Source organism: Tiliqua scincoides, chromosome 7 (genome assembly GCF_035046505.1).
Source record: "Tiliqua scincoides isolate rTilSci1 chromosome 7, rTilSci1.hap2, whole genome shotgun sequence".
In the NCBI taxonomy this organism is placed as follows: domain Eukaryota; kingdom Metazoa; phylum Chordata; class Lepidosauria; order Squamata; family Scincidae; genus Tiliqua; species Tiliqua scincoides.
This window is the reverse complement of record NC_089827.1, coordinates 20,265,567-20,287,223: the sequence shown is the minus strand read 5'-3', so window position 1 is coordinate 20,287,223 and position 21,657 is coordinate 20,265,567. Positions and strand designations below refer to the sequence as shown.

The following is a 21,657-nucleotide window of genomic DNA, read 5'->3' as shown; positions in this document are numbered from 1 at the left end:
ATTGGTCCCCATTCATTTCAATATTTTATTTTTAATGCATTAGACTTGATGCTACCATGGTATGTGACTGCATTTGGGGAAATGTTAAAGACCTGTACTTTTAACAAACTACTATGCATATTCTTTTAACAATGAGAGTAAATGGGACTTAGATATGCATCAGATTTGTGCTGTTAGATCAATTCTTTTTAATCAATTGAAAAGCAGATATTTCAACCACTTCTCTTAATGGCTCAGACATGGAAATCCAAAATATTATAAAATACATTTTTCTCATATCATCCAAACACAATTCCTCCTTTGTTTCAAATTATAAAAACAATGCATTACTAGAGGGTAAAATTTATTGAAGATAGGAAAATGATTGTCACCTGAGCACAGAGAGATAGCTGGGAAACAACAGTATAAAGATAGTGACTGATCTTTTCTTCATCTTTATAGAAACAAGTATACTGCAATAAAGCAAATTATGCAGTTTTCCCATTTTTCTGATGTCTCATTAACTATATTTTTATTATGAGATGAATATCTAAGTAATTAACAGAACTTGCTTCTTTTAACACTTGAAAGGCACATGGATTAAATGGGTACCACAAAACACTGTGAAATCCATTTTTACATGCAGTGCGGTTGACATGAGCTTTTCATGTCTTGTTCTATATAGCGAGGAGAGATTAGGGCAGCAGTGCAATAACCACAAATTCTAATGTTGCCAACCAGCACTGTGGAACAGCCAGGAACATGATAAGCTCCCTGCCAGTCTGGGACAGTAAAACTGAGTCAGGGTTGACTGTCACTGGTAGGCCACTGAACGTGACGGGAATGGTGCATTGGTGAGCACCATTGTGCAGGCCTCAGAAAGGTGAGCATTAGCTGTTCAGGAAAGGTTATGCTAAAGAAAGATGGTTATCACAGCAGTGTAGCTGGAGGGGGACAAACCAGTAAATACTGCAGGGGGTGCCGCAGTATGCCATACAAGCAGCCCCTCCAACTTGTCGTTGGAGCCATTCCGGGCAGCCGTGGCAATGCACAGGAGATGCTGTTTGGTTCAGGGAGCACAAGCACATTGCTGTGCAGTGGGAGGGTGAGTGGGAGGGGCCACTCACACAGCGTGTTGTGACACCTGCTGCAGTATTTACCATTTCCCCCCCTCTAGCTATGCTACTGGATGGTTATGCTGTATAAGCTATACAAGGTAATGCTAAATTACCTTAGTCTGTGGAACTCCTTGCCACAGGTAGTGAAGGCATCTTGCCTAGATGCCTTTAAGAGGGGATTAGACAAATTTCTGGAGGAGAAGTTTATCATGGGTTACAAGTCATGGTAGGCATGTGCAAGGTAGAGGTAGGCTGACTCTGATTGCCAGATCCAGGGGAGGGCACCAGGACGCAGGTTGAGTCTGTTGTCTAGTGTGTTCCCTGAAGCATTTGGTGGGACACTGTGAGATAAAGGAAGCTGAACTAGATGGGCCTTTGGCCTGATCTAGTGGGGCTCTTCTTATGTTCTTAAAGAAATAAATTGAGGAGAAGAGGAAGAAGCAACTGGACATTTTCTTGGCAATTCAGTATCAGATTCAATGGAAAATTCCCCTTAAGATTCTTCCCATTTACTCTCATTGCTACTGCCACTGCCAAGGGCAGCAAAACATTTCCCAAGATTGTAATCTGTTTACTCTGAACAAAAATAGACCCCAAGTATGCTGCCACATTTTCTTTCAGAGCTTACACTGTGATTCCCACCAGGATGCATGATTAAGGGGACCTAAGCTACTGAAAAACTTGGAGATCATACTGAATGATCTACAGTACTTTGGTGGCGCTTTGTACTGGTTTTGGTAGTGCAATGTGGTTAAGGCCTTCCTTTAGAGCATACTTATGCAGGGATCTGGGATCTACTCTGCAAGGCATACTAGGTGGGAATAGGTGCACTGGAGCAGAGACATGGTCTAGGTCAGAGATTTTCAACATTTTTCATTTCATGGCACCCTGACAAGCTAAGGGTTGTTGGGGCTGTTCTTATGTTCTTATGTTCTTATGAACTACTTAGGCTCACATTCACAAACCTCAGACCAAGGTTTGTGGGATCATTTGAGTCAGGCCATAGTTGCAAGGTGCAAGGTTTTGCAGAAGTCAGGTGGGAATGGATACAGCTGCAATCATGATGGTACCCTTATCTATATAAAGAGCTCTATGTAAAGAGTTCCAGGGATGAGTGCTTGGATCAAGTGACAAGACCATTACATCCTGGACAACTGTGTCCTAGGCAAATCCCTTGACATTTCTGCCTTGTGTGTGTGTGTGTGTGTGTGTGTGTGTGTGTGTGTGCGTGTGTGTGTGTGTACCCAACACAAAGATAGGATTAGAGCTGAGATAAGAGGCTTAGGATATAAAAAATTAAGTTTGTTGTCCATTTATAGTTTGTTTGTTGCCCAGTCACAGTGGGGACACAAATAACCAGGATGTAAAAAAATTGGATGCAAATGTCCAGGGGCACTAATGACCAGAATGCCTTTGACTGGGACACAGTCATCTAGGACACAAATATTCTTGGATCAATGTACCCCCACAAAACAGGATTACTGGCACCGAACCATGAGTGCCAAGGTTCATGCGTGCCAAACAGTCACCGTTGATAGACACACAGCCATGATAGTGCTCCACCACATGTTGACCATGTGAGACACTGACACAGACTGAACCATAGACACTGAACCCTGAACCATGAAGGAAAGGAGATCGCCAGCAATGTGCAGAGCGCTAGCTTGAACCACTCGCTTCCTTCAGCACCCCAGCTAGCTAGCAGTGGTGCCAGGTTTTGCTACAGCACTAAACTGTTCTAATAGTGTGGATGGTCAATCCTGACAGCAAAGCGCATGGCAGCGAGAAGCTCTGAGCTTAGTGTGCTTCAGCTATTTTACTTGCTGTAGCCTTCCTCAATAGCTCATTCATATGGCTTCAGCACCTGGCCCAGATAGCTCGGAAAACCAGGACCAGAACAGGAAGTGATGGAGACAAAGCAGAGTTTCTTAGTTCAAGCTCCGCTGCAGAGTGGCTTTATTGTTGCCATGGCAACGAGTTCCACATGCCTAGAGTCATGGGTTTCTGAAAAGAATGATGCAGTGTCTAGCCTTACAGCTGTATATATAAACCCAATTAGTCTACCATGCCTCTACCTGTTCCATGGCTCACAATGAAAGGAGTTATATATCATGAAATCAATCATGCGGCGGTTATGTGCTACACACACACTGCTTTATTGCATGCTCCACTTTATTGCAATTTGATTTCCCGCTCAGAATACATTGACTGTGGGTGGGGGAGTTGTCGACCCTTTGTGAGGACTGACTGGGCCGTCCGATCCAGGCTACAGTGTCAAGGAGTTCTCCCCTTGCACGTTATTTCTTGCTGCAGCTCCACAAAGGAACACACAGTCGTTCTTAAAGTTAATGCCAGAAATAAGCAAATAGAGCGCTCTTTAAAGGCCATTTCCAGTGGTACAGTTTTACAGTACAGGACTCCCTGTATGAGTTCTCCGGTGGCTGGAAATTTGTCGGCAGAATTCTTCCATAACCATCTGCTAGCTCCAAACCAGACCCAGTTTCATAACCACGTGCTCAGAAAGCAGTTAGCCTTGCTCAGACTTGTCCAGTTTCCTAAGCATCTTCCAACCACTTCTCATACTGTCTTTGCCTTCAAGCCCTTTCTCACCTTAATATCTCGAGTCTCACCAATCTCTGCCTGTGACCTTTTCTCCTTCAAATATACTACCCTTTACCACTCTAATGGTTCCGGCACCTTTGAATGTCACTGTATAGAGAGCCAGGATGGTGTAGTGGCTTGGGAATTGGCCTTAGGCCTGGATGATTCCAGCTCAAATCCCTGCTCTGCCACAAAGCTCCTTGGGTGCTGTTTGGCCAGTCACTGTCTCTGAACCTCACCTCCCTCAAAAGCATTGTTGTGAGGACAAAAGAAGAGGAAGGCCTACACTGCCTCTGAGCACCTTGAATGGTATAAAAATGTGAAAATAAATTCCTCATTTGTTGTCTCATGTTCCTGGCATTCCCTCCCAGAACATCCATGTGATACCATTTCTCACTCTTCCTTTGAATCAATTCAAGACTTTTCCACAAAGTCATTGACACTATCCCATTCATCCCAGCCCATCCATGAGGTCAAGAAGTGGTTGCCTCAGACAGCAGGTTGGCAGAGGGTGCCTGTTACTGTCCATCTAGTTGCTTCTACTGGTCCTTCTTCTTCCATTCCCATGATTGGAAGAGGAAGATGGGGACAGAGAGGAAGAGGGTTTGGATATGGTTTGCACCAGTGCTACCAATCCCTTCCCCTCCTGGACCCGATCGGCCCACCCCTGCCCCATCTATCCTCCACCCTTTCCACCCTCTACCCTCCCTGTACAACCTCCTCCCTGCCCTCCCCTACCCCTGCATTGGACTTAACTACTCCAGGGGCGACTACTGGAGCCAACAGGAAGGCTCTGGACTTCCCAGCAGCACACCTGGTCCTTGCACTGTGGCAAAGCGCTTTACAGTGTTTTTGCGACAGTGTGTGCTGGCAGAACAGCTGTTAGCGCCAATCAGGTGCTAGCAGCCAATTGCCCCCTCCCTGCCTCGTGCACAGAGGCTGAGGCTTGAGCCACGATTGGTTCCCGCAGCTGGGGAGACGCAACCAGAGCCCTGGAGCGGAGCGCGTGCTCCGGCCAGGCTCAGAGCGTTCCCGGCTGGCAACCCTGCCCACCCGCCCTATTAACCAGTCTGGGATTAGCTGGTCACTTTCTAGGGCCGGGTAGGAATTTTTTGCGGTCAGCCTGATTGGACCTGATTGGTTGGCCGTTTTTTCGCCTACCTCAGACAGGCAAACAGGCGGTGCGGTTTAGGCTAACCTGGGTTGGTCACTCCCGGTGTGGGCAGGGTACATGCGGGGCTGGGTAGGTAGGGACTTGGCTCGGTATCTATCCAAGGCAGCAGGGTGAGGGGTAAGTCTGAACAGCTCCCATGATGCCTGACCAGCTCCAGGAGGCAGGCAGGCGAGCCCCTGGCCTGGACTGACAGGATGGTGCGGCTCGGCCAGCTAGCCTGGAGTCCGGCTGCCTTGCCCCCTTTGGGGGTGGCGTTGAAAGGCCTAAGCTGGCGATTGACGGCTGGGGCCTCGAGCCAGGTGGTACGCCCAATGAGAACGTAGGGGGAGGCAGGCGGCTAGGACCGCTTCCCCCATATTGCCCCGCACGATTGATGTTTAGTGTTATTGCCCTGCTGCAGTTGAAGTTAATAAAGTGGCCCATTTTCATCCAAGCCGAAGTCTCGTGTCTTTATTGCGGGTGTTGGGGTAATGTGCGTTCCACTGGTGCAGGACCTCAACAGTATTGGGTCATAAATCTAATAGAAAGTCAGACACTTGCATCATTTGGTAGCCGATATAGTGATTTTTGGTCTCAACTGCAATAATTTTGTCACGTAAAAAGCTATACATGGTGGGTTGTGATCTTTTTTTTTTTTTTTTAATCTAACTGAAATGGCAAATGAAGTTTAATCTTAAGCTAGTACATGCAGAAATGATGCTAAATAGGGCTATCGGTTCCATTGTAAAGCCTGATTTGCAGGGTCTTCCCAGAAAAGACCATTGTTACACTAATTATACCCCCAGATAGTCCTTCAGAAAAGTCACCAGCCATTCAAATAATGTGTTACTTGCCACCATTTGGATACGAAGGTGGTGCAAAAATAATGACCTCCATTTATTTTCATAAGACTTTATGCCAAGTTGTTGCTTAAGAAAGTGTTTAAACATGGAAAGAAACAAAAGAATAATTAGGCAAGCATTTTTAACGAAGGTTCTGGACAGTGGCAACCCATACTAATAGCACTAGATGTTGCTATAAAGCCATTGGAGAAATATTTATCCTTTGAATACAAATCGTTGGCAGAGAGATCAGAATACTCTATGACTTGGAACCCAATCCTATCCTCCCTCCTCCCACTGATGCAGCTGTACCGAAAAGGTGCACACAGTATCCTTGGAGAAGGGCAGCGAATTTGGAGGTTTTGGAGGGGAAAGAGGAATTATTTCCCTTTACCCCTCTGTAAGCCTCCCTCTTCCTAATGGGTCTCCTTGGACCTGTTCCACCTCCTTAGCTGGCACAAGTCAGAGAAGAAAGGGACAGAAATCCTCCAAATGGAGGGGCTAAGATCCAGCGTGCTCCATTTCCTCCAGATTCATCTTCTCCCACCACCTCCCCACGCCATTCCTCCCCATTCCCACCTGGTTTTGCCACCACTCCCCACCCCCACCACACTGCCTTACCTGGTCTGATGGGCTCAGTGGGGTCTGGTGACAGTTGCAGTGCTGCTGAATCTTGCAGCAATTCATGCAAAATGGCCTCTGTCAAAGCACTGCATGTGTCATCAGCCGCCATTTTATGACAGCAGATGCTGCTTTCCCTGATGTAATGTGCTCTGGGAAGGGAGCGGTTTTGTGGCAGCAACTGCTGCCAAATCCTAATCACCTTCCTGGACCCAACCCCACAACATGGAAGCTTACCCCTGGGTAAGAGAATGTTAGTTCCCTTACCTAGAGGAGACCTCCTGGCCTGCCACCCCCCACATATAGCAGGATGCCATTTTAGCACCACTGCATCAGTAGGGGAGAAACAAGGATTGGACAAGTTCTATAATTTGGGCTCTAGGATTGGGCTCTCATCATACTCATTGACATCCTTCAGTCTCAGAGGACTATGCTATCGCGCTCTGAATGGTGGTTCTGGAACAGCGTCTAGTGTGGCTGAAAAGGCTGATTCAGGAGTGACAATACCTTCCACACTGAGAGCAAATGTAGTCTGTCCCTGGTGTGTTTCCCTGGCTACGGGCCTTCCTTCTTTGCCTCAGTCTGTTGGCCAAGTGTCACTTCAAACTGGGAAAGGCCACGCTGCACAGCCTGCCTCCAAGCGGGCCGCTCAGAGGCCAGGGTTTCCCACCTGTTGAGGTCCATTCCTAAGGCCTTCAGATCCCTCTTGCAGATGTCCTTGTATCACAGCTGTGGTCTGGGATCCGGCCACCATCCATTCTCAACTTAGATTGGGCTCTAAGTTCTATAATTCCTATAAACACAGGGAGGTTACAGCCATTTTCGACAAAGTTTCATTACCATTTTAACTTTTACCAAAGTATTGTAAAAGACATAAAAGCTGCAGATGTTTGATTAAAAAGAAAGCTTTATTTAGGTTAGAATTTAGTGGAAGTAAGTAAGTAATAAAACGTCTTTTATTCAGCACCTTCTCTTCATGACACTTGGTGGAATCAAGATGAGATCTCCACTTAGTCTCTTAAATTTAGAACTTAATAAGGCATCTTTATATATTGCGCAGTCTCCCGTTCTTTATTATTCTCAATTTGCTGTGAAGCCATATGTGCAGGCTGATCCTTGCAATCCGTAACCGACAGGTAGGCAGAATAAAATGGAGCACAAGTCATGTCTTTGGACTATATCCAAGGAGAGAAAATAGAGTGGCAACTGTTCAGGACTTATGACTCATGGCTCAAGCCTTATCAAAAGGAAGAGGCAGTTTCCACTTCTTGTCACTGGACATTGGCTTGTAAGACTTGATTTACACAGAATGTGGTCCATGGAGAAAGTCCATACTGGAGTGAGCTTTCCACAAGTGTCCGTTCACACTGAAATGCAGTGATCATGTGTGCTGGCCTACTTGTAACTCTGTGCATTGGTTTGTACTGTAGATCTTTCCATATAATTAAAAAAAAACATAAATTCACATTTGTTGATCTATTGATCAAGCTGGTGCCTGGCCTAGATGCCTTTAAAAGGGGATTGGATAGATTTCTATAACACCATCACAGGTTACAAGCCATGATGGGCATGTACAGTGAGATTAGCTTATTGCCCATCATGAGGGCTGGATAGGAATTATTTTCTTTCATCTGAATTGGCCATGGATGGGTTTTTTCCAGACCGGAGAGAGAGGGACAGTGTGTTCAGTAGGCGTCATGTGTTAAAAATTGGCCATTTGTGTTTAATAAAATGACCCCATTAAAACCAAGCTGCAGTCTGATGTCTTCACTGTGGGGGGGGGGATGCAAGGGTTAACTGAATGCAAGAAGCAGGGAAGTGGCAGCGAGATGCAAGTATCTTGTGGTCTTGTGTGATTCCCTGAGGCATCTGGTGGGCTACTGTGAGATGCAGGAAGCTGGACTAGATGGGCCCTTGGCCTGATCCAGTAGGGCTCTTCTTATGTTCTTAACCTAAAACTAAGTCTAGAACAAAAATGTTTCCTAACAGAATTAAATGCTTTGCTAGTATATCACAGCAATATGTCGCAGGTGAACAGCTGAAGAGAGCATGATTGTGTATAAGATGTTATGATTATACTATGTAATGAATATCTGGATTGATGCATCCACCCCAAGGTACACCTAAGCATCTGTTGTTTAATATACATACAGGGACTTTTTCATCCCTCTTTAATGATTTAAGCAGGTGGTTGGTTGGCAACCTTCAATCTCGAAAGACTATGGTATAAGCCAGGGGTGTCCAAAGTTTTTGGCAGGAGGGCCACATCATCTCTCTGACACTTTGTCGGGGGCCAAATTAATTGACATTTCCAATTTGAATAAATTTACGTAAATGAATATATTAGAGATGGAATTTGTATGAATGAATGAAGGTCTTGCAATAGCTCAAGGCCTATAAAAATCCTTGCACAAAGCAAGGCTAGCCTTTCCTTCACTGCCACTGCTACATCACAGATGTGAAACAGCAAGCAGTGGAGGGAACCCTTGTCCCACAGCTCATTCAAGAGGTCAAACAGTCATCTTCACACTGAGAGCAGTTGTGTCAGGCCAGCATGGGCTCCAGCAAGTCTCCGGAGGGCCAGATGCTCATTGGAGACTGGGGGCTCTCCGCGGGCCAGATGGTGAGTCCCTGAGGGCTGCAAGTGGCCCCCGGGCCGGGGTTTGGGCACTCCTGGTATAAGCCTACAGCACCCAGTATACCCAAGCGGTCTCCCATTCAAGTACTAACCAGGCCTGACCCTGCTTAGCTTTTGAGATCAGATGAGATTGGGGATGTGCAAGGATAGGTGAACATTGCTTCTTTGGAGACTGTAAAATGGAGAATCACAGTGGAGAGTTGGATTGTACACCAATGGTGAACTGTCTTATTCACAATCAACTGTTTTGAGGTGATATATGTAATTAATTCTAGATTGCTGTTTTGGGGTGATATATGTAAATTAATTCCAGATTGCCGGATCACTTGCCCAGAGAGATGAGGCTATCTGAGAAAGCACAAAACCTTTATTAATGCAAAGCATGCACATTCATGCAAGTTCAAAGTATTTCACTGTTTCCCGGTACATTTCCAAACACAGTTCAATGTTTCAGTATTCACCTTTGAAACTCTACACGGCTTGAGATATGTGCTTATCTTATTTTATGTGCTCCCACGTCAACCTTCTGAACTAAGATCATCTTTGCAGGCTGTCCTCTGGGTACCCCTGCCACCTGAGCTAAAAGAGATTTCATAGGTAACCTTTCTCATGACACCCTTTCTCCCTCCCAAGAGAGGCTAGCCTGGTGGCCATGTTGCTATTTTCTTAGTACCAGATGAAGATTGGGGCATGAGTCAGTAGCAATTCCCAGCACACCTTGCATCTGGTTGGCAACCTTCAGTCTCGAAAGACTATGGTATAAGCCTACAGCACCCGGTATTCCCAGGTGGTCTCCCATCCAAGTACTAACCAGGCCTGACCCTGCTTAGCTTCCAAGATCAGACAAGATCTGATACAGCTATGTATGCAGTCATAGCAGTGCCAGTTGTCAGAGAGGGTATGGAGCAGCAGCGGACCTCCCCAGCCCCGCACCCCAGGGCAAAGGTCCGCGATGGCACCTTCCCCGCAGGCTGTTGCCGCCCCCCATGCAGAAATCCGCCCCCCCCCCCACTCAACCCGAGGCTCATGGAACCTTGTGCAACCCAAGCCTGCATTGGGGAAGGTTCCTGAGGCTTCCCTGATGCTATAAATTGTGCTTCCAGAAAACTGGAAGCACAGTTTCCAACCCCGTCAGGAGCCTCAGAGAAGCTTCCGCAGGGTCCTAGAGGCTCGCAGCTGGGGCATTTGCCCCATTGACTTCAGTGGTAAGTCCGCAACTGATATGGAGAGAGGGAGTGATGTCCTCCCACCCTTCTGTCAATACTAGAGTAGCAGGAAAAGTCAGTGTATGAAGGCAAGCAATGAGGGGGATAGGCCGCTGAACAGGGGGAGAGGCACTGGACATTCGTGGAAGGCTGTGGGAGGGATTGGACCTTGTTGTACTCCTAGTAACACCGCTGAGGTACAACGAGGTCCAAAAGAGACCCGAACTGGAACTATTTTCTGAGTTGCAGAGGAAGAATTTATATTTTCCAGGGCCAATTCCAAGTTTGAGCGGGGGTAGTTTTGCCTGTCGCCTAAATCAGAAAACAACTTCAATTTGTTTCACACTATTTCATGATTTTTTTTTTAATGGAACTTCTTAACTGAATGTCTGCCTTCAAGTCCTTATATATGTTTTATATTTAATGAGTCTATGTTGTGTTGATATGTTTGTCATATGTTTATAGGAACTTTCTACCGCTAAAATAAGGCGACTATTGTTGTGAGTGGATTATGCAAGCACAGTGATTAATAGCCCGCGTTTGTGAGAACAGAACAATTAATCCTCTGAATGGCATGCACCTGGCCCACCAGAAATGGGTTACCCAGCTACATAGCTTTTGGCATAACTGAGCTATCTGAAGTGAATGGGTGTTCCAACTCAGGCAGGAATGATGCTGTGTGTTTGAGGCCCAAATCCAAACCCACTTTGCTTCAGGGTCGGCTTTAGCCTGATTTTGTCAATTCAGTGCAATTCGGCCCCACATAGTGGCAGAGGGCAGGTTACTCAGGTCACTGCGGCGGAGGGCAGGTAAGTCCCCATACAGAGGCCGGCATGGCTTGGGATACTGTGGACAATATAACCAAATATATCATGGTCATATGACCCCCCAGAATTCACACAATATTTATTAAAAGAACTATTTCTAGTAATATTTCTATATCAGAACTACTTATGCCTCAATCCTATCATTTACAGTCTGCCAGCAGAACACTTTTTGTGCTGGCAGAAGTGTCAGGATCCAGATGGAAGTTCCTGGAACCTGCAAGCGTTGCACATCATTGTCATGCTCTCTGATGCTGCCCGCGAGCACATTGAGGCTGCCACCGTAGTTACTGGTGGCCATGTGCACCCACCAGTGGCGAAGACACTGCCCGCTGGCACCAGGTAAGACAGTGATGAGGGCAGGCGGTGGGAAGGATGGGGGGATTGGGAGGAAGAGGGGCATTTCTGGATGGGAAGGAACCAGGGGCAATGAGGAGGCAGGAGGGGAGCATCTGTTTGCAACCCTCCCCATCCCTTTTCTCTCCTTGGACATATGCCACCAAAATGGGTGCCGGATATCCAAGGAGACCCTTAGGCAGTCCCAGGGTTTACATGGAGATAAGCAAAAAAAATTTTTTTTTACTTATCTCCCATTTGCCTTTGTTTTACTCCCCCTGCCATAGGATGCAGCACGTGCCTTTTCGGCACATCTGTCTCAGCGCTGGTGGCAGAGGATAGGATTGGGCTGTTAATTCCAAATTACTTCTTGCCTGGAGGAATCTGCCATTGAGATGAAACACTGAATGGGATCCCATTTGTCTTCCTTTTTCCTGTCTGTTTATGTGTAATTAAACACTTGGTTTCCACTCTGGGACAAGAATGGGTGTCTGTACCTGGCTAGAATAATATGTAGATCTATGCCAACCCACAGCGGTGATGCAGCTCTGGGCAAGTTATACTTGATTTTCATTTTACCACAAACCACAGACCTGAATCATTTTTGTTGCTAATATCAGAAAACCTTTTGGCAAGCTCTTTGGCTGAAATGTACTTCAAAATCTGTCGGCTAGGCCTGACAGAAGCGGCAAATGAATCTGTAGCTGGGATTAAAGGGGAGAAAGGAAGACAAAATAAAAACAAAGGAACTAGCTTTTTAAAAATTTATTTTAGTGGCAAACCCTTTGAAACCCTTTCAGGTAATCCCAGAGTGTTTTTGTGTTTTTTTAAACTCTATTGATTTAGAGCCATGAATTGCAGGCAGTCCTGTAAGCAAAAGCATGAAGCTTTTAAAATGCAATCACCACAAAAAAACAGTTTCATTTCATGAAGACTTTGAGCCTAACTTTAAAACAAATATAGCACACATCACAGTGCAATGGCGATGGATGTTTTTCATCAACACCCAATTATCATTCCGCCAGGGCGCAGGATGATAGGGCCATATTGGCTGCGCCAAGGCAAACACCTTGCAAGCATCTCAAAAATCCAGATCTGTGTTTTTGGAATGTAGCTGCTGTTGTTAGTCCTCAGGCATGTTTGATCTTGCTGGTGGAACAAGGAAGCGTAAGCAGAGACGCTTCATTTAATCAGGCATTTGCAAATGATGCTTTCATTAATTTCTGGATCCAGGATAAAAAGGAAAAAAAAAACCCAGTGCTGAATGTATGGGAGAAGGACTGGGATTGTGTGCGTGCATGTGTATATATGTTTCCATATAAACCAAGCCTACACCAATTGTGACTCATCAAGCCAAATGCAGCTCACTGGCCAGTTATCATGATTTGCCAGGTGCGTATGATCTACCTGTCTAGATCTGCTGAATGAGGGAGGTTGTGAAGCACTTGGCAGCCCAGGATGCAAGGGCCTGCGTTCATCTTGATAAGTCAAAAACCATGCAGCTGGTTTTAAACCAAAAATAGCGGTGAGTGAGCTTGTTTATTACCCAGTATCTCCTGGTTAAAGTCTGCAAAGTAGCCCTCTTTGCACAAATACCCCTGCTAGTGATTTTCAACCAATGTGCTGTGGCCCATTTGATTGATTTGCAGGTGCGCCATGGGAGTTTGGGGGAGGGTCATTTATTGGTAGGACCATTGGAAGATGTGACCCTCCCCCTCCCACTGGTCGTGCGGTGTGCCTTGTTGAATATTTATTTTTAAAAAACTGATGGTGTGCCTTGACAGTTTTAGCACCTTGTCAGTGTGCCATGCTTATTGAGTCATGCCTTGTCTATTGTGATGAAGGTGAGAATTGACTTTCTTCCTGAGTACAAAACAGCAGTGCAGGGCAGTGGTTCCCAATGTCCTCCTTAAGAGGAGGGAACCACATATTCCCTGTGGGGGGGGGGGGATTGCAACAACACAATCCCCAGGATCATGCTGCTGCCAGGGACAGGAGGAGGGCTTTTTACTTACCTCCAGTCAGCACTGGGGTCTTGGGAAGTTAGGGTGGGAGGGTCTGGGGAGCCCTCTACAGGGCTTCCCAAGCTTCTGTAATAGTGGGGGGGAAATGTGCACTTCCAGTTTTTGTCGCAAAACCAAACGTGCCCATTTTTTCCCCTCTTTTTTTCTGCAATTACAGAGGCTTGGGAAACCTTGTAGAGGGTTCCCCAGACCCCTCCCCCCCCAGTCTCCCAGACTCCAGCGCTGGCTGGAGGTTAGTAAAAACCTCCTGGCTTGCCTGTTCCAGCGCAAGTTAGGATTGCGCCATAAGTAGGACAACAATTTGCTATATTGGGGAGTGCAAGGGAGCAGTGTCATTGCTGAGGATCCTGGGGCAACCCTCCCATGGTACCCCCTGCCCACTTCCAGATGGTGCATTGAGTACCACCACTGTTACTGCTACTAAGGGTTCAGCAGTTGACCTTGCAAAATGGACCTTTTGATTGACCAGTACCCAAGTCAGCCAGTACCTGCTTTGGCCAATCTCTGATACCTCCTTTGGGTAGGAGCACTTGCTGTACTAATGGATGGACTTGTCCTTCTTGCCACCATTTTGTATGTAAATGCTCTTAGTAATAAGATTGGGGTGAAAGGGATGGCGAAACAAAGTGGCATGTCAGATATAACTTGGAAATACACAGAACATTGGATGGAGGAGCCAAGGATATCAGAAGGACAAATGGCTGTCAGCCCAATCCTATGCATGTCTACTCAGAAGTAAGTCCCATTAGTGTCAACGGGGCTTCCTCCCAGGAAAGTGTGGATAGGATTGAACTGTAAGGCTGCAATTTTATGCACACTTACCAGAGAGTAACTCTCACTGAACTCAGTGCAACTTACTTCTGAGTAGACATGATTCGGATTGCACTATAAGACAAAAGTACTGTTTTGGAAGAAGGTTGTTAACTAAAGCGACAATGGATCCCACTGTGTATGTGTGCATGAGTCAGGGCAGGGGAAGACAAGTGAGAAAGACAGGATGTGGTAGGAGGCGAGTGGCCATATTTTATTTTTTTTTAATTTTGAAAAGCAGGCGCCATTGCATCATTAAGAGCTATGGGGCAGAAAGACATTTCACAGGTGAAACTTCACCCATCAAGGGAGGGCACCAGGATGAGGTCTCTTGTTATCTGGTGTGCTCCCTGGGGCATTTGGTGGGCCGCTGTGAGATACAGGAAGCTGGACTAGATGGGCCTGTGGCCTGATCCAGTGGGGCTGTTCAGGATGTGGTAGGAGGCGAGTGGCCATGTTTTATTTATTTTTAATTTTAAAAAGCAGGGACCATTGCATCATTAAGAGCTATGGGGCAGAAAGACATTTCACAGGTGAAACTTCACCCATCAAGGGAGGGCACCAGGATGAGGTCTCTTGTTATCTGGTGTGCTCCCTGGGGCATTTGGTGGGCTGCTGTGAGATACAGGAAGCTGGACTAGATGGGCCTATGGCCTGATCCAGTGGGGCTGTTCTTATGTTCTTATCACAACACTAAAGAGATAAACAAATCTACTGAAATACTGCCACCTTAGGAATGAATGGCCCTTTAGATCATACAGTTACAGGGATGCCAGTACAACATTCACCCAGGGAAGCAGAATGCTTGAGGTTGAAAAATCCACAACAGAGAGTCTCTTTTCTCAGTGAGCATCAGATCACTTCAGTTCCTACCATAGAAATGAAATGCTCTTTTTTCCCTACAGCTAGATTTTGGGCCACACCTGTTCCTGGCAATCTTTCCACAAGGCCATGTTATCCGCAGGCAGATCTTGATCAATAAATAACTGCCTCACAGCCCTCTCTCCATAAACAGCACCAGCTACAGTCTTCAAAGTGCTTGCATAATTGTGTGGGAGCCACTGCAATGTGTACCTGCCGCGCCTTGTTATTTGCATCAGAAGATCTAGGGCACATGGGAGGAGGATGCACCCCCTTCCCACACTCCTGCTGCTCCAGAACCTAGGAGGGGTGTTTCCATGGGAAAGTGCCTTGATGTGGCCTCCTACCATGTGACCAAGACTGAATGATACCAGAGTGACACAGGAGGGATAAATGCTGCAGCAACTCCTACACTGCACCAGCAATAACAACAGAGAGCACTCAGTTCGTTTCAGGCATCCTTTCAAGCAGAAGACAGAGCTCGTGGTTAAAACAGCTCACGTGTGATAACCATAGCATGGGGTACTTGACAAAGGGAAGCCAATGTCAGTGATGACTTTGGATTATGTGTAATTTGTACACTGAATCTAGTCCTAACGGCTTGGTGGGGATAGGATTATATCTGCTATGGACTCATATGGTGGAATTGCTATTGGGAAAATAATGTGGTATGTCTGATCAGCCTCATAAGAACATAAGAACAGCCCCACTGGATCAGGCCATAGGCCCATCTAGTCCAGCTTCCTGTATCTCACAGCGGCCCACCAAATGCCCCAGGGAGCACACCAGATAACAAGAGACCTCATCCTGGTGCCCTCCCTTGCATCTGGCATTCTGAACAATGAAAAGCCTCATCATCGTCCACTGAACAATGAAAAGAAGCTCTTTAGTTTGAGCACATAAAATCCAGATAAAGCACCAAACAGAAAAGAGGTAGGAATGTGAGGCTAAATGATCATAGGAATAAACACTCGGTGTGCAGCGAAAGCGCTGACATTCCAAGAACTGGTATTAATGTTTTCAATTAAAGTATTGCTTTTCAGGATCAGCACAGGGGATGGAATATTCTAGAGGCGGCTTAGGAGCGGTGGATGAACTGAGCAGGCCTGAGAAATTCTCCATCTGGAAGCTCCTTGAATAAGGTATTTGAAGTCTGAGTCTCAAGCTACAGTTGAACGTAATCCTAATCTGCACCAGTACAGCCAGCTACAGTGGCCTGCGCTGTATCCAGTAAAGGTTAGGAAGCTGCTAGAGGTAACCTGGGGGTAAGGGGATATTTTTCCCATTACCCCGGGGTGCGTCCCAGCCTACCCTATGGGGCTACTCGAATCTGCGCAAGCTATTTAGCTGATGCAAATCTGAGCAGCCCTTGTAAAGCTGCCAGACCGGGGTTTGGGGATTAGGATCCAGTGCGCACCGCCAATTCTACCCCCTCCCAGGTCCAATCCACCTCCCATTCCACCCTCCACTCTAAATGCACCCTTCCCACCCATGAAAGCCCTCCCACTACCCCCTCCTACCACTTGCTCTTTCTGGCACAAACCTACCTTTTCTGGCCAGCACAGGGTCCAGATTCAGCCCAGGGGAGCTGGCATGGGCCTCTGCTGGCCAAGCCAACTCCCCAGTTGGCAAAAATGTGTCTTATGGCACATTTGCAACACTCGGAAGCTGGCCCAAGGGGAGTATGCCAGGTCAGCAGGCACACTGGACTGGGCTGCCCATTTTAATGTTCTAACCCCACACCAACTTCAGTTACCATATTTCATTTTGCTTTTTTTAACCCCTCCCCCCTTAAACTTTCAAGCAAGGTGATTCCTCTTCATAGTATTATATACTACATGTAACCATTAACAGGAAAGTCCTGTTTTCTCACCCAGAAGTAACTTCATTTCAACAAAGGGTGAGGCAGTGTAAATGCTTGTACATTGTTCTTGAATTCTTTCAGATCAACTGCAGGTATGAATTATCATTTGCATACGGCTTCAGCTCTTTCCTCATGTTAAAGAGAGATTGTGTAGCAAGCAGAACTTTTGGATATCCTATTTATAAACTGAGCCACAAGCCAGTGAAAAGTGCTTCCCCATCCTTCTTTCATTAATCCTCATACCACCCTTGGGAAGTGGGGGGAAAAGTTACAAAATGGAGAGTTATTCAAGGCACTCAATAAGTTTTGTGTGATGAGCTAGAACAGAAGACAGGATTCCTATATTGCTTACAGCTGAATTGAAAAGGACATTTCAAGAAGTGCAATGTGTCATGTCATGGTGAAATGGAGGGAGATGGGATCCAGAGTGTGCCATCACTTTCAGATCCACCCTTCTCACAGCCTCTTCACCCCCTGTATTGTCCCTAGTTTTGCTCCCTCCCTGAGCCCGTTCCACCCTACCCCTCCCACTGAATTACCTGCTCTGGTGGACAGATGACAAGCAGTTGAAAAGGTATTCGCCTTCCTGCTGGCATCCTAGCAGCACACTACTAAGTGCGCTGCCAAAAAGTGCTTTACAGTGCTTTTTGGGCAGCTAGCACTGGTAGAACACATGTTCCACCAGTGCCCATAGGACTGGGCTGTGAGTTTACATAAGAACATAAGAACAGCCCCACTGGATCAGGCCATAGGCCCATCTAGTCCAGCTTCCTGTATCTCACAGCAGCCCCACCAAATGCCCCAAGGAGCACACCAGATAACAAGAGACCTGCATCCTGGTGCACTCCCTTGCACTGGCATTCTGACATAGCCCATTTCTAAAATCAGGAGGTTGCACATACACATCATGGCATATAACCCATAATGGATTTTTCCTCCAGAAACGTGTCCAATCCCCTTTTAAAGGCGTCCAGGCCAGATGCCGTCACCACGTCCTGTGGCAAGGAGTTCCACAGACCAACCACATGCTGAGTAAAGAAATATTTTCTTTTGTCTGTTTAGTTTAGTTCAAAGCCAGGCAGACATGGCCCCACGATTCTTTGTGTGCTTCAGTGGCAACACTAGGGTTTGCATAACCTGGTGCAGGAGGCCAGTGCATCACCCCCATGATGGACCTCCTCCCATGCAGTGAGCAGGGCAACGTCCCAGGCGGTGGGCATGGTGATGCACCATTGCCCCACCCCATGTTTTTTTGGCTATAACTTTTGCCAAACTTTTGCCAAACTTAATCCAACTTTAAAAGGGGATTGGACAAGTTTCTGGAGGAAAAATCCATTATGGGGTACAAGCCATGATGTGTATGCGCAACCTCCTGATTTTAGGAATGGGTTAAGTCAGAATGCCAGATGCAAGGGAGCGCACCAGGATGAGGTCTCTTGTTATCAGGTGTGCTCCCTGGGCATTTGGTGGGCCGCTGTGAGATACAGGAAGCTGGACTAGATGGGCCTATGGCCTGATCCAGTGGGGCTGTTCTTATGTTCTTATGTTCTTATATTTCAGCGTGGTTTGTTTCATTGCATTCTGCATGAAGTTCCACATCAAATGATATATAACATGATGGTATTATTCAAAAATATCAAGATTATGAAAACTTTGGCCAGTGGTGGTGTCGTGTCACCCCTGCCCCCATGCACATCACCCAGTGTGGCCCGTACCCCCATAGCGACACCATTGGAGTGCACGTATGTGTAAACATGTACTGACAGACATATGTTTGTATGAAAGCAGTTTTCGCAACAGGTGACATACATGAAGCATAGCATTGCTCTGTAAAATTGCCTTAATAGGTGGATGGTTGAAGGAGAATTAAGGCTGTGGCTTTCTGTTGCCAAAGGAATTTTCATATATTTTCTGATCCAGGTTCTCATTGGCATTATGAAGCATTGTTCTCATTTACACCTGCATAAGGCTTTATTGCTTCTTTGCCTCCTGGAAAAGTACTGCTGTGTGGGTTGGTTCCGCAAGCCATTCTTTCACACAGCAAGTCTGAGTTTGTTAATCATCATTACATGCAAATGGAGTCATTAGTTGCAATCCATGCTTGCCAAGTCTCTATTTTCTATTATTTTTGTATTCTGCTAATATAGTATTTATGAAATGTCTGCTCACAATACAACCCCCGGTAAATATTCATCCTTTCCATCTCCTTTTTGGAAGGATTCTTCCTATCATTAACCACCAATTAGGGATTCCTGGGAGGCCGCTGAAAGCACTCTGTATTCTGCCCTTCTGCTATTTGCAGCATGTAAGGTTTATGTAAGGTTTAAAACAGAACAATTCAATGTCAGATTGAATTTTGTGCTCTAATGCAGATCTGTGCTATGGCACTGGTACATTTATTTACAGATAATATTTTGCTCCGATCCATTTTATGCTTTTCTCATTACAAACAGACTAACCTTGAAACACTAATTAAGGGCACCATCTCCTGTGGCAGGACAGAAGAGAAATAATATACAAAGAACTGACACCCTTAACTGTGATATCTATTGAATCTTGACTAATCAGGCTTCACACAGTTATGGGTAGCAACCATTGGAGTACCTAAGGGGGGGGAGACGGGGGGAATGCAGCAGGGGGCAGCAGTGTGTCTCCTCTTCTGTTTTTTTTTTTTTTTAACTTAAGTCACTTTAAAGGGCCTTAAAGGGTCTTTGGAATGCCATGGAGACCATACGTGGCCTCCCCAGCCCCCAGTAGGCCTTCTGAGGGCCCATTTGGATGATACTAGCCCCTCCCAATGACATGATGTAAGCATGCATGAGCTGTTTCTGCTAGCATGCCATCCTAGGCTGGCCCATTCATGAGATCAACTGAAGTGGATGCCTCAGACAGCAGAATGGGGGGGAGGGCTGCTGGAAGGAAAAGTATCAAACAGCCAAGGGCTACAGACGTTGAATATCACAACTTGTTGAGCCCTGTGAGGCTATTTGGTAGATAGTTTCAGGTTGGAGATGATGCATGGCTGGTCCAGTCCAAGGTATGGCTGCATTTGAAGTCAGGCACCAAATTTATTGTTCAAATTTTAATACTGCCCCTCCTCCAAGGAGATCAGGATAGTGGACATAGTTCCTTCCTTCCATTTGTCCTCATAAGAACATAAGAACAGCCCCACTGGATCAGGCCATAGGCCCATCTAGTCCAGCTTCCTGTATCTCACAGCGGCCCACCAAATGCCCCAGGGAGCACACCAGATAACAAGAGACCTCATCCTGGTGCCCTCCCTTGCATCTGGCATTCTGGCATAGCCCATTTCTAAAATCAGGAGGTTGCGCATACACATCATGGCTTGTACCCCGTAATGGATTTTTCCTCCAGAAACTTGTCCAATCCCCTTTTAAAGGCGTCCAGGCCAGATGCCGTCACCACATCCTGTGGCAAGGAGTTCCACAGACCAACCACACGCTGAGTAAAGAAATATTCTCTCTTGTCTGTTCTAACTCTCCCAACACTCAATTTGAGTGGATGTCCCCTGGTTCTGGTGTTATATGAGAATGTAAAGAGTATCTCCCTATCCACTCTGTCCATCCCCTGGATACCCTCACAACAACCCTGTGAGGTGACTGGCCCAAGGTGACCCAGCAAGTTTCATGGCTGAGCGGGGACTTTAACCTGGATCTTTCAGATCTAAGTCCAACTTCGGAATCACTACACTATCCTGGCAAATACTGTCTCCCTTACCTGGTGGTGCACCAAGGCACCACTGCTGCCCATCGCCCATTGTTCATCCTCCTCCTTTTCCCTTCTTCCTGCTCTAGCTCATTGCTGTCTTCTCCTCCATGCTTTCTCTTCTGCTCCGTTCCCTACTTCTGTCTCCATCCAGGGAGCATGGGAAGAGGAAGAGAAGGCCATCGGGAAGGCAGTTGACCACTTGACCAGAGACACCCAGAGATGCAAACCAAGTCAGCAATGGCCCCTACTCCTGCCACTGCCACAGTCTCCTCATGGACAGCTGATCTTGAGGACCAGACCCACTTCAGGCTTCAGTTTGAAAAGAGTCATAGCCAAATGCATAATGAGTCATGGTTAGATATACACGCACTGGTGGGGGGATGATACACTGTCCTTTTCTGAGATGACTTTTGAAAAGAGCAAGAGCGGAATAAATAACTTGCCTATCTCTTTTCTACCCTAATTTTCTATGGCTATGTTGCATGTAATTGCCCATAATAAACAAAACATTAAATGTGCGACTTACCAAGTTGCAGGTACATAGTGTAATGATATAATTAGGCTGTGCAATTATGAAATTAGACTGTGCCATTACTCACGGAAAGCTCACTACAACTTAATTTCCCTCATTAAGATATTTAAGAAAGAAAGAAATGTACAGATTGGATGTTCCATGTTGCAGAAAGGTTAAGCCTTCCGTTTGGTTTATTTGTGACTGTGATAAGATCACAGAAGCCTTTCTGGTACATGTATCAGAAGCGTCACCTGGTGTGAGAGCTCATTGCATCACCTCCATGATGGACCTCCTCCTGTACCAGACCATGTAAAATAAATTACAATATCACACACACAGCCTGCATTACACCTCCCTGCATTACAATCTCTGCGCATGAACTGGAGGTTGTCCATGACTTTGTGTACCTTGGCTCAACGATCTCCGACACTCTTTCTCTCAATACAGAGCTAAACAAGCGCATCGGTAAAGCAGCTACCGCGTTTTCCAGACTCACAAAGAGAGTCTGGTCCAACAAGAAGCTGACGGAACATACCAA

The 21,657-nt window shown here is 46.3% G+C and overlaps 1 long non-coding RNA gene across 1 annotated transcript in view; it reads left to right on the top strand.

Moving 5' to 3' along the window:
* The window catches only part of LOC136657258 (uncharacterized), a 64,898-nt gene extending 43,778 nt beyond the window's left edge, over positions 1–21,120 (top strand). Inside the window, exons 2-3 of the long non-coding RNA XR_010794750.1 lie at positions 16,056–16,154; positions 20,757–21,120. This is a non-coding gene — a long non-coding RNA (uncharacterized lncRNA). The remainder of the gene's footprint in view (positions 1–16,055; positions 16,155–20,756) is intronic.
* Positions 21,121–21,657: the final 537 nt, after the last annotated feature.